The sequence below is a fragment of the Crocodylus siamensis genome, chromosome 14, assembly GCF_052110815.1.
Source record: "Crocodylus siamensis isolate JL-2025a chromosome 14, ASM5211081v1, whole genome shotgun sequence".
Taxonomy (NCBI): Eukaryota; Metazoa; Chordata; order Crocodylia; family Crocodylidae; genus Crocodylus; species Crocodylus siamensis.
In genome coordinates, this window is record NC_143408.1 from 5,409,458 (window position 1) to 5,422,245 (window position 12,788).

At 49.1% G+C, this 12,788-nt stretch overlaps 1 long non-coding RNA gene across 4 annotated transcripts in view; it reads left to right on the forward strand.

Annotated features, from left to right (window-relative positions):
• LOC149853257 (uncharacterized) overlaps positions 1–12,788 on the forward strand; it is a 38,295-nt gene that overhangs the window by 3,034 nt on the left and 22,473 nt on the right. For 3 of the 4 annotated variants that reach the window (XR_016439128.1, XR_016439129.1, XR_016439131.1), the window contains exon 2: positions 3,670–3,745. This is a non-coding gene — a long non-coding RNA (uncharacterized LOC149853257). The remainder of the gene's footprint in view (positions 1–3,669; positions 3,746–12,788) is intronic. The other variant, XR_016439130.1, reaches the window with a different exon arrangement.

The following is a 12,788-nucleotide window of genomic DNA, read 5'->3' on the forward strand; positions in this document are numbered from 1 at the left end:
ATTCTTGTGGCCCTTGTCTGGACCCTTTCCAGATTGTCCACTATTTTGAAGTGCGGTACCCAGAACTGGACACAGTACTCCAGCTGGGGATCACTTGTATACCCGAGTGTAGCAGGCTGCATGCTTTCAGGGGTTGCAGCCCAGCTGCAGGCAGTAAGCCTATGAGTGCAGGCCTGCCTAGGAGGACTGCACCAGCTGAGGAGGATAACTGGTTGCCCAGAGAGAGAGACAGAGGGAGGGAAGGGTGCAAGGCTAGAGGGTGCACTATGGAGCCAGGGCACTCTCGCAGGGTTTGGGAAAAGACTGCAAGGTTTGAGAGAGCAGTTTATTATTTACTTATGTGTTTGATTTATGGATCATGCTGTGTCCGGTGGGACAAGTTTGCCCAGGGAAATAAAAGACTGTATTGTGTAAACTGACAACATGCTACACTGAGAAACCAGACCCCTATTGTTTAGGACTGTCAGAGGTGACACGACAAGTAGGTGACAGTGATGGGAACAGAACCTGAAGTCCTGATGCCACATCTTTAGGCTCAAACTAGTAGGGGCGGCTATGGGGGTTTATCCACTGATATCAGTGGATGAAAGCAGGAAGGGATTCCTTTATGTGTGGGTCTGAGTAAGCCCAGCTGTCCCCCAGCACAGCAAGCTTCCATGCGGGGTCACGCTAGCATTTCACGTGAATATCAGACATGTTTTCTCTTTCCAAAGTAAAGATCTGCTCCAGGAAATACAAATGTGAACTGAGTCTGGGTTTTCAGTACTCCTGATATACAAGGCCCTGGGTTACAGATGGGGAAAATGAGGCACAGAGTGAGGTGAGAACAAAGTTGTGTAGGTTGAAATGGAGCCTCCTTGCACTTGTTAAATCTTGCTTGGAGATTGGGAGGAGGGGGTGGGAGTGGGAGTGCTACGGGCTCCGTGCTGTCCCTGCGGGATGGGGATGCATTTGTTCCTGGCTTTGCCATGAGTAGAATGCAGATTTTTTCATCACCTAGTCTGGAGCCATAGCCACTAGCTTCTCCCCCTCCCTCTCATGTGATTGGCAGAGGGTCTCAGCTTTCCTGCTCTGTCTCCCGTGTAAATGTATCAGGAGACACCTGTGATCTGCCTAGTCTCCTCTGCTGATTAGCAGGCATATTTATAGATGAGCTTCCGTCCCTTTAAACATTTACGTTGAAAAGCCTGTGCATCAAGCTGTTCTGGGTTCATGAGTCACAGGGGACATTATGGTGCCGGGGGGGGGGAAGGGGATGGCAACACTAGAGAGGTCTGATCTGCACTCACATACTGCAGTGTAGAAAGCGGTGCACAAGTCCTTACAGCAGAGCAGGCGTGGACTGTCCTGGTGGGTGCTGGGCCCTCTTGATTGCTATTCCTCTCCCCCCTGTGTTTGTATTATTACATATATCCAGGTAGCATCCAAGGACCTTGTCCAGGATCAGTACATCAGTTGCACTTGCATCACGTTTTCAAGTTGTGCTTCGCAGCCATGATGACTAGAAACAATCATGTCCACGTGTACACACATACACATGAGCACGCATACACCAGGCATGCACATTTACAAAAGCAAGTTGAGATTGTGACATCAGTTTGTGACTCAGGCCATTGGGGTCTGTTCTTGGCACAACTGGGTAGTGCCTCTGATTCAGTCTGTTCTTGCAGATGGTTATGGGAAGAAGCTGTAGTTTTCTGTTTGAGCATGCTAGGTATGGAAAGTAGAGGCTTTGACTGCCATGAATATGGAAATGACTCGGGTCCAAGGCCAGTGTGTCAACATCCTGCTCACCTGGTATATCAGGAAGAGACGTGGAATTCAGCAGGGAGTCCGACACTTTGGTGAGACCGGATCATTGCCGGATGATTGCAGAACGCGTTCCATGATCCCCCAAAGAAACCTGAAACGTGCTGGTTATTGCTGATTTCCTGTAACCATTTTTGCTGGGAACATGCTGGTCACTGACTTGTGACCCATACTGAGCCACTCTGCTTTAGTGTTGTACCAAGTGAGAGGTCCAACCAGCAGTTCATGGACAACAGGACACAGCAGAGCCTGGGCTGGATTTCTGCGCATCTCCAGGAATGGATTCTAGGTGCTTTCTTGAGATTGGGCAGAATTCCACCTGGATTTGTGTGCTTACCTGAAATGACCAAGCTTGAATACGTGATACAAGTGTAACTGATGCACTGATCCTGGAGAAGGTCCTTGGATGCTACCAAAATATATGTCAAAATACTAACACATCACTAATACTAGCAATCAAGAGGGCCCAGCACCCACCAGGACAAGCCAGGCCTGTCCCATGTAAAGACTTGCACGGTGCACCAGTGTCTCCACAGTACATCAGTGCAGATCAGACCCCGTGAGAAGAGAAGATTTTGAGCTGGATATCTGTCCCATTGTAATGGACTCTGGGTATAGCTACTTGACAGCAGAACCCAAACCTGGTAAATTAAGGAAATACAGACTAGGTGAAAGTACTGCAAGGTGGATACATTACTGGTTGGATTATCTTGTTCAATGAGTAATCATCAATAGCTTAAGGTCTACTTGGGAAGAGAGATCAAATACAGTTCCCCCAGGTCTGTCTGGGCTCAGTATTGTTTAACATCTTTAATGATTTGGAGGATGGGACTGAGTGTATGCCTATAAAATGTGCAGATGACACCAAGTTGGGTGGAGTTGCAGACACTCTGGGGGGCAGGGCTAGGATCCAGAATGACCTGGATAAACTGGAGAAACGGTCTTATCAATTGGATGAATTTCAATTAGAGCACGTGCAAAGCCCTACACGCGGGGTGGAATGATCAATGCACAGCTACAGGCTGGGGAAGGGCTGGCGGGGCTGCAGTATGCGGAGACAGACCTGAGTCTCAGTGGACCATAAATTGAATATGAGCCAACAGTATGCTCTTGTTGCAAAACAGACCAATAGTATGCTGGATTGTATTAACAGTATCGTCGTTTGCAAATCAAAGGAAATGCTTCTTTTGCTATACTCAGCACTGGTGAGGCCTCACTGCAAGTTACTGTGTACTGCATTCTGTGTTGTGCTCCAGACTTCAAGAAAGATGTGGACAGCTTGGAAAGGGTCCGGCAGAGGGTGACAAAAATAATTAAAGGACTGGGTAGCAAGACTTATGAGCATTAATTGAAAGATCTTAGAGTTGTTTAGCCTGGAGAAGAGAAGACAGAGGAAGGATTTGATAATTGTCTTCAAATACCTGAAGGGTAGTTATATAGAAGATGGAGATAAATTATCCTTTGTGGCTGCAAGCGACAGGACAAGCAAGGCAAATTTAGATTGGAGATCACCAAGGGGGTGGCTAAGCACTGGAACAGGCTACCCAGCGAGACTGTGGAACCTCTATCCTTAGAAGATGTTAAGGTTTTAAGACGGTCACTTGACTGCAATGGTTTAGTGAGGGATCATCCTGCCTGGAGCAGAGTGCTGGATTAGACATGACCTCCTGAAGTCCCTTCCGATCCTACTATTCTAGGACTTTATGAAACCTGCGGTGCCCTTGCAAAACAGGGAGAACTGAATTGGATTTCTGTGCCCTGCTTGACTGGACGGTGAGACTGCCCCTGTTCTCTGCACGTTGAAGGGGGATGGGAAACAGCTGTTCACACATGGTTGGTCACTGGGTTCTTTATCCTCAGCAGATGGCACCAATGATCCCAAAGGAATCCAAAAGGTCAATGGAAGAAAGAGCCTTGTGATTCACGCTGAGTGCAGGTAAGCCAGGCCCTGCTCCTGCCTGAGCGTGATGATAGAGGGGAAATGTTGCCTGCTGATCACAGTCTTTTCCCCCTGCCCCCCTTGTCCTGGGCTGACAGCTCCAGTGTGACTCCCAGCCAGCACATTGCTTGCTTATGTGAAGCGGGGGTGTAGATTTCATCCCAACATGCAGAGCATGCAGGCGTGGCGATAATTATAGTCTCCCAGACCTGCTCTTCTTTTCCAACTGCAGCTCCAAGAGCCCAAGCCGCTGCTCAGATGATGCTGCCACTCGGGCAACATCGTCAGCAGCTGGGCTGGCAGGGATGCCATGGGCTGATCTCTGACTGCACCTTATGGGAGGGAGCAGGCAGGTTGAGCTGAAACCAGCATAGGATTTATGAGGCTGGCTTGGATTCTTGGTCTACCAAGTAGTACCCACCTTCAAGCAGCTTCTAGCTCAATGCTAGAGTAAAAACCTCTACCCTGTCCCCAAATGCACCTAAGCTGGATATACATATGGGGAGAGGAAGCATTCCTTCCTGATCGTGCAGGGGATCAGGTGGAAGCCCTGAAAACTGATATTTTAATGTTAATGGGACAATTATTAATATGCTTCATTTGTAAACCTGCTGGCTTGAAGCCCTGAGCAAGCAGGGTACTCACCGTTGAGACCCGTTATTAAACGGGAAGAAGAACAACCTAGAGCTCCCAGAGAGCTCCAGGGCAGGCGGCTCAGAGCGGAGGTTGCTCTTTGTTGGCCTTTTTTTGATGAGCCAGGAGAAGTAATGGATTGAGTTCAGGGGCGTTTGGTCTAAACTTGAATTCTGCACAGGGGGAACTATAAAAGGCTGTTGTCTCTACCAGACAAGGAATGGACCAGGAAGCTTTCTGGAGATGTTCACCCTCAGCAGGGAGAAGTCTGGAATGGTTGGGTAAGGAAGCCCTGGAGGCAATGAGGAGAGAGAGAAAGAGAAAAAAAAAGAGGGAGGGGGTGGATTAGCTTTGGTTTCGTAGCTCACTGTCATTAAGGACTTGAGTGGGGTTCTTAATGCTCCTGCTTCCCCCCCAGAAAGACTGAAAGAATAGAGTCAGCAAGCTGGGCTGAACTTTGAAGGCAAGGAGAGCAGCAGCGGGGCTAAGGGATCTGGTTAGACCCTCCACATCCAGCATAAGAGCAGTGATCATCTCTGCAGGAGTTAGGTGAAGTGTTCTGGAGCAGTGTAGCCCACAGGGGTGAGATGGACCTTCTCAAGCTTTGGACTCGACCAGCTCTGAACAACACCTGGTGAGTTTGATAGAGGGTAATGGCTAATGGCTTCATAGTTGCTTACAACTGGGAGGAGGGACTGAGGGTCGAGGTCACCTTTTATTGTTGCATTAAGGGATGGTGTTCCCAAATATATTGTGTGCTCCTCCTTCCCTCCCAATAAAGTTCTTTGACTGAAACCTGTGGACTCGTTGCTTGTGAGCTGGGAGATACTCCTCATCAAGAGCATCTGAGCAAGGTGATTAGTTTTCCTGGCTTCTGGGCAAGAGCTCAGGCTAGTGTGACATGAGTGTTTTAGGAGGAGCCCACAGGTAATTCGCTCTGAGCCTTGTTACTGCCAGCAGCTGCTGATGAAAAGGTTGCACTTGATTTGCATTTCAGTAGCACCCAGCAGCCCCAACCCAGCTGTGCTGGGGGCTGAACAAACCCAGTGCAAGAGACAGCTCCTAACTTATCATCTAAATAGACCAGGCAGAGGAAAGGGTGGGAGAGCAGAAGGTTTATCACCCCCATTTTACAGGAAGGGGTTGGGGGCCGAGGCACAGAGAAATGAAGAGACTTTCCTGAGGCCACATGCAATCTGGAAGGGAAAACCTCCATCTCCCAAGACCCCCTTCCCCTTCTCCGAGCTGAGTAATGTGCAGGTTGGACTTGGCCCTTTCCCTTTTACTGTCCAGGTTACGGCTCTCTTATTTGTAAAGCCTCAGGTGGCTAAACCTGAAGGCAGCTGGCAATGAAACACAAGCGAGCGTGAGGGGTCAGTAGCCTAGAGGCCCAGGGAGCGCTGTCCTTCCTGGGCCTGGAACAAGCTGTGAAGTCTGACCCTCCTGCCCGGCTCTTGTACTCCCTGCCCTCTCCTGGTCTGTTCACATAGCAGGGCCCTAGCACGTGTTTGCGGGCGGGCAGGCGGGGGAACCTCAAACAGGGCCTGTCGGCCGGGCTGGCGTCCAGTGGAAATTACCAAGTCCCCCTGCCCCCCCGATATCTTCCAAACTCAGTGAAAACTGACACCTGATGCAGCCAGAGACATTCATCATGGGTGTGAAGGGGGCTTGGAGGAACCTGGCGCTGGCTCCTACAGCTGGTGCTGGGGTGCCTCGCACTGCTCAGCTCAGTGGGGCTCCTGCTCAGTGGGGTTAGGCAGGTCTGAGACATTTTAGTAGCTGCTGGATCCACTTCCCTTGAACAGCAGCGGGCTCCTGTCAATGAGGGCCTGACATCTAGTAATGATTTGTTGAGAGCAGTGGGTGAGCAGGGGTCTCTATGAACTGCAGATCACATTGTCACTTCTCCCCCAAGCTGCTGACAGGCTGAAGAGTCAGGGCCAGGCAAGATGTATTGAGACTTTCAGATGGGGAGCTGGGAACTGATGGTATTCAGTGGGTTTTGTGGGAGAACTGAGCTTTCAGAAAGGATCTGGAGTGGGAGGCAAGGGGAGCTGAGAGAGAGGAAAAAGAAACCCAGGTTCTTCCTCAGGGACCCCTCTAGACACAGGGAAGGGAGCTAGGAGCTGGTGCCATTGCTAGAGTCAAGGAGCAGTGAATGGAGATGCTAGGGGTGGGCTCAGTGGGGCAGGAAAGATTGAAAGGATGCCTGTGACTTCCAAATCTGTTGCACATCCCAATCAACACTGCAGTGCAGATCATCTTGTAAGGGTCACTCCCGGCTGCATTTGCACTGTTACTTCCTTGGCCCTAGCTGGATTTCTCAGGAAGGGAGGACCCCCAATCATTTGGCCCTGGTTGCTGAATTTTTTGTGGCTTCCCTTTCATCCTCTCACTAGCTGTGGAGTACTTTGCAGTCTTCTCCCTCCTGACCCCTTCCTTTTGTGCTTTTCCTACTACAAAGGCAGCACACTGGCACACAATGATCTGAACGTTCGGCACAGCGGTGAAGTTGGCGGGTCCCACTCTGGATGGTATTTGGATTGAGTGTTACAGAGGAAAGCAAGCAGAGGCAAAACAGGGCCCCAGCACAGATGGCCTGGTGTGACTTACAGCGGTGACCTATAGATCTACTTCTAGGAGGCAGTTAATTAGAGTTTAAAGGGTTCTCCGTTACCCAGTATGACATTCACATAGCCGTCATCTTAATCATGTTGTTCAGTGCTGAGTGTTGTATTCTGGAGGAGGCTGTTTCTAGTTACATGTGGCTGAGGCTTTGGTTTCTGCTGCACAGGGAAGAAGTGCTGGGGAAAGGGTGGGCAGGAACACAGCTGGCTGCAGGGGGCTCCGAATCTCTCTGGTCCTTTTCGGAGCATTGTGGTTTGCGTGAGCTGGAGTTGTATAGAGGATCACTGCCTGTCCTCCATGCAGACAGGGCTGGGAGGCTGCCACCAAACAGCCTCTTCCTAAATGCAGCGGTGCTTCTGTCCTAGAAACACGGCCTCATATTTGTTTAAGTAAACTAATCTGATACTGTTCCAAGTTCCTGTGCTATTCCAAGTGCTTCTAGTTGTTTGCAATAGTCTCCTGCCTTGGCCTTCAGGTCAGGGGAAGGTTGAGATTGTATGTCTCCTAATTGTTGGGGAAAGTGCCAGGCTACTTGTGCTTGGCCATGTCTGTTCTGGGGGAATGTAAGATGCTAACTACTGGGGTGTTACTAAGCAAGTGGTAGAAGCAGGATTACATGAAGTCTCCAGTGCCAAGTTGGGGCTGTTTCCACTGGACCCTGCTGCCTTCCAAGCTCCATGTAATGCTTAGCATTGGCAGAAACAAAATTCTGTTAAAAATGTGGTAGTCAGTCATTGCGAGTCACATGTTTCTTCCCTTCCCCTCCGCCACAAGGATAACCTTGAGCAGTTGACACGACTGTCATGCCAAGGACAGAATCAATATCAAAGAGGGAAATGTGATGAAATTGTAGAAATTAAAGATGTTTCCAGGCCTGGGGGAGGGTGATTACTCACCCCAATCTTGGACAGACCCCAGCAGTATGTTCTTGCATGCTCTGTCCAGGTTAGTTGCGGATAGCGACTTTTTGTAGGGGTGCAGTTTCTACCTTCTTAATGCACTCCAGTCAACTCCTAGCCTTACATGCAGGGCCGATGCAAGGAGGTGCAGCTCTGTTGGCTTCAGATTAGCCCAGACCCTGTACATTTAATCTAGCCCTTGCACATGGATATTTGTCACCAGAGTCAGCACCTAAAAGGATATATGGAAATCCTATAGCAGCAGTTGTTACTGAGCTCTGCAAGATTGACATAGTGCTAAAGCTCAAGGAATGTTTGTCTCGCCCTGCAGTTTTATTCCATACCACTGAAGGAAAAGAGGTCTTGGAAGTTACTAGTTGATTTATAATCCCTCACTTGCTGGATGTAACTGTCCACATTCACTTGGTGTCATGCCATGCTCCTAAAAGGAGGGATCTGTTACCAGTGTCCTGCTGGCAACTAAGGAAATCTCTGGAGAACCATATTAAAATCCCTATTTGGGGAGTTTTTGATGATCTTATTAAGGATATAATGATCTCTCTCCAATATTTTTTGAGATTGTTATGTTGCAGAATATAATGCAAATGTACAGGCAGCAGATTAGAAATGGGACTGGGAGCCCAGGCTTGGCCATGACTTTGGTCAAACTGCTCACTTTGTTTAATAGAAAAAAGGTGGAAAATATCTGTAGCTGCTTTGCAAGGGTATTGAGGAATGGACTGCAAAGGGGACTGCAGCAGTTTCCAGAGGTACTGTACTGCATAATGCCTGACCATATGTTGCTCATCTCATCACTGCCTCCAGTGGGAGGAGTTTGCTAGTATGCGCGCTGCTCCTAAGATTTCCAGTGCTTCAGTAGGAAAGCTGCTGTAAACTAGAGCAGCCACCATGGATGGTGTAAGGTCTGGCTGGGGCATTACTGGTTCTCAGTATCTGGTAGGTGCGAAGAGAGACTCTACACCCGATTCCTCACCTGTGGAGATGATATTGCTTTCCCTAGCAGGGCTGTGAGGCTTGACTCTGACATGATTTTAGAGCCTCTAACAGAGGCTGTAAAAATGCACCGTCTCCAAAGCAATGTTTCTAAGGGAATATAATTTTCCTTTAAATGTCAATAATAAAATGAATTGTTCATTATTTTTATATAGTGAGAACAATAGGGTTAAACATGAGGGTTAACAATAGGGAGGCCTGTAAAGAATCCTATCGTGCCAGCATTCCAGAGCAGAATTATTCAGACACTCCAAGCATCTGTCAGCAAGCAGGACTGCAGCTATTCAGTGGGAAATGCTCCATAAAATAATGTAGAACAGACTGACAAGGTATCAGTGACAAATCCCAGTGCTGTGTCCCAAGCCCAAACATTCCTTAGGTTTGCCATTGACAAGTGTCCTGGCACATAAGGGCATAACTATAGTTTTGTTAGTCTCCTCTTCAGGCATGCAAGTAATGAGCAGGGTTACAGAAGAAATATGTCTTTTTATAGCCTGCATAAGAATGAATGGCAATGTTTAAGTTTTTCTATATCCTGCCTAAAATACTCTTGCTTTTCCTCCCTATTTCCCCCTCCTTTCCCCTGTGGCCCCCCCTCCCCATTTTACATTTGATAATCTTAACACTTGGAAGACCAGATCCTAAAACTGATTTGTTCTCAATATAGCCCACTGACCTTTGAACAAGTCGATCTGCTATCATTGGAATGGCATTAAAACATGTTTTAAAATAAGAGATTTTCTACCAACGTATAGCAACTGGCTTTCTAGAGTAATGCTTCTTGAGGTAAGTCAGGAAATGTTCTGAAGTGTGTAATGCTGACACAGTAGCAAAGTTATTTTAGTATCAAATAGATCAGAGTACTTAGTCCATGTGAGCTTTGTACTTCAGGAAACTTTAGAGTGTTTTTATAGAGTGGTGCATCGCTTGTGCTTTAGTACTTGTTTGATGGCACAACCTATCTTTAGCAAGTGTATTTTGATACCTAGTCAAATGGTATATATACCTTTAACTCACCTAGCTATCAAGGCTTAATGTAATTAAAAAACAGGAAAGGTTAATGTCAAAGGGAGCAGGAGGGCACATAAACCCCCATGGCTCACTAAGAGCATCCGGGAATGTCTCCTTGCTAAAAGGGAGGCATATACCCAATGGAGAGATGGGGTCATCGCCAAGAAGGACTATGTTATAGTCGCCCGAGGATGTAGGGGGGCAGTCAGGAGGGCCAAGGCAGAGTTGGAGATAGGACTAGCTTCCCGGATTAAGGACAATAAGAAGTCCTTCTTCAAATACATAGGGGGTAAAAAGAGGGTCCCGGGTAATGTGGGGCCCCTGCAGGACACGATGGGCAACTTAGTCATCACGCCAGATGACAAAGCTAACATATTTAACGATTTCTTTGCCTCTGTCTTCCTAAGTAGGGACCAGTTCAGCCACCTCCCTGCTGGGCCCCCCTCGGGCCCCGAGAGAGACACGCCTGGGCCAAGGGTTAGAGAGGAGTTAGTTAGGGTACTTCTGGAGAGGCTGGACGTGTTCAAGTCCGCTGGTCCGGACGATCTTCACCCTAGGGTTCTACAGGAACTGGCTGAGGTCATTGCGGGACCCCTGGCACGGCTCTATGAGCACTCATGGTGCTCTGGCGAGGTGCCGGAGGACTGGAAGAGGGCCAATGTGGTCCCTATCTTCAAAAAGGGAAAAAAAGAGGACCCGGGAAATTACAGGCCAGTTAGTCTGACCTCAATCCCGGGTAAGCTCTTTGAAAAAATTATCCTGGCACACATCCAGGAGGGCCTTGCGGGGGAATGCATGCTCAGGGGCAACCAACATGGGTTTATCAGTGGCAGGTCTTGTCAGACCAACCTGGTGGCCTTTTACGATCAGGTCACCAAATCATTAGACGCAGGGGTTGCTGTGGATGTAGTCTTTTTGGACTTCCGGAAGGCTTTCGACACTGTCTCTCACCCTGTCCTCATCAAAAAGCTGGGAGACTGTGGTGTCGATGCCCACACGGTCAAATGGGTCGCCAACTGGTTGGAGGGCCGCACCCAGAGGGTGGTAGTGGATGGGTTCTTCTCGACCTGGAAGGATGTGGGCAGTGGGGTTCCGCAGGGTTCGGTCCTCGGGCCTGCACTGTTCAACATCTTCATCAGTGACTTGGATGAGGGGGTAGAAAGCACCCTGTTCAAGTTTGCTGATGACACTAAGATGTGGGGGGATGTGGGTGCACTAGAAGGGTGCAATAGGCTACAAGCTGACCTTGACAGGTTGCAACGGTGGGCGGATGAGAATAGGATGGGGTTTAACACTGATAAGTGCAAGGTGTTGCACATGGGGAGGAAGAACCGGCACCACACTTACAGGTTGGGGAACTCCCCTCTTGCCAGCACGGAGACGGAAAAGGATCTTGGAGTCGTCATTGACTCCACGATGAACATGGGCCGGCAGTGTGGGGAGGCAGTCAAGAAGGCCAATCGTACCCTGTCATGCATCCACAGATGCATCTCGAGTAGGTCCAGGGAGGTGATCCTCCCCCTCTATGCGGCACTGGTCAGGCCGCAGCTGGAGTACTGCGTCCAGTTCTGGGCGCCACACTTCAAGAGGGACGTGGACAATATGGAAAGAGTTCAGAGGAGGGCCACTCGTATGATCAGGGGTCAGCAGGGCAGGCCTTATGAGGATAGGCTACGGGACCTGAACCTGTTTAGCCTCCACAAGAGAAGGCTAAGGGGGGACCTTGTGGCCTGCTACAAACTGGTCAGGGGGGATCAGCAGGTATTGGGGGAGTCCCTGTTCCCCCGTGCGCTGCCAGGAGTGACCAGGAATAACGGTCACAAACTGGCGGAGGGTAAGTTTAGATTAGATATTAGGAGGCGCTACTTCACAGTCAGGGTGGCTAGGGCCTGGAACCAGCTTCCAGGGGAAGTGGTGCAGGCTCCTAGCCTGGGGATTTTTAAAAGGAAGTTAGATGAGCACCTTGCCGGGGTCATCTGACCCCGGTGCTCTTTCCTGCTAAGGCAGGGGGTCGGACTAGATGATCTACCTAGGTCCCTTCCGACTCTAGCTACTATGAAACTATGAAACTATGAATAATATAGACTTAGCAGCTGGAGCAGATGCAGCTTTTTTTATTCTTGCAGAAGTGCCTGGACATCCCTAGTTAGTGGCTGTTTTTCAAGATGGAACACTTAACAGAAAGAAGGTTTCTACACCAAGGAGCTTCTGATGCCAGGACATAGTATTAGGTAGACATGACTGAATGGAAGAGGGTTTGTGTAGCCTTTACTATTGTTACATTACCCTGGATTTCTGTAGGAGTTGCATGTTCTACATATGCCCATCAAATTCCAGTTTATTTTCCGTTGAACTCCCCCCAAAAAGAGCAAACAAGGTTGTTTTGGTGACTTTTATGGCTTTGCTAAAGACTATGCATTTAAGTTGTGCTCTTTTTACTAAGGCAGGGATGCTCAATCCCTGGCCCTGTCTCATCTGCCACTGCCAAATTTCCAGACCCATGGGGAGCCCCTGGCCCTGTGTGTTAGATTGAGCACCCCAGTACACAGGGGCCAGCAGGGGTGGTGGGAGCTGACACAGCCTGATCCTGCCATGTGGGAGCAGCCTTGGGCCCCAAGATCCAATCCTAATATGTGGGGCCAGGAGGGGGCAGTGCTGGGCCTCAGTGGCCAGTTCTAATGCACGGGCCAGCTGAGGTCCATCAAGGCCCATGGTCCAGGATCAGACTCCAATCTAGCCCACAGACCAGCCCTATACCACTCATCTGACCTATAGAGTCAAAAACTTAAGCGCCAGTACACTAAGGAATCTGTAAGCAATCATGCTAATGTGAATAATCCAGTTTAACTTGCCAG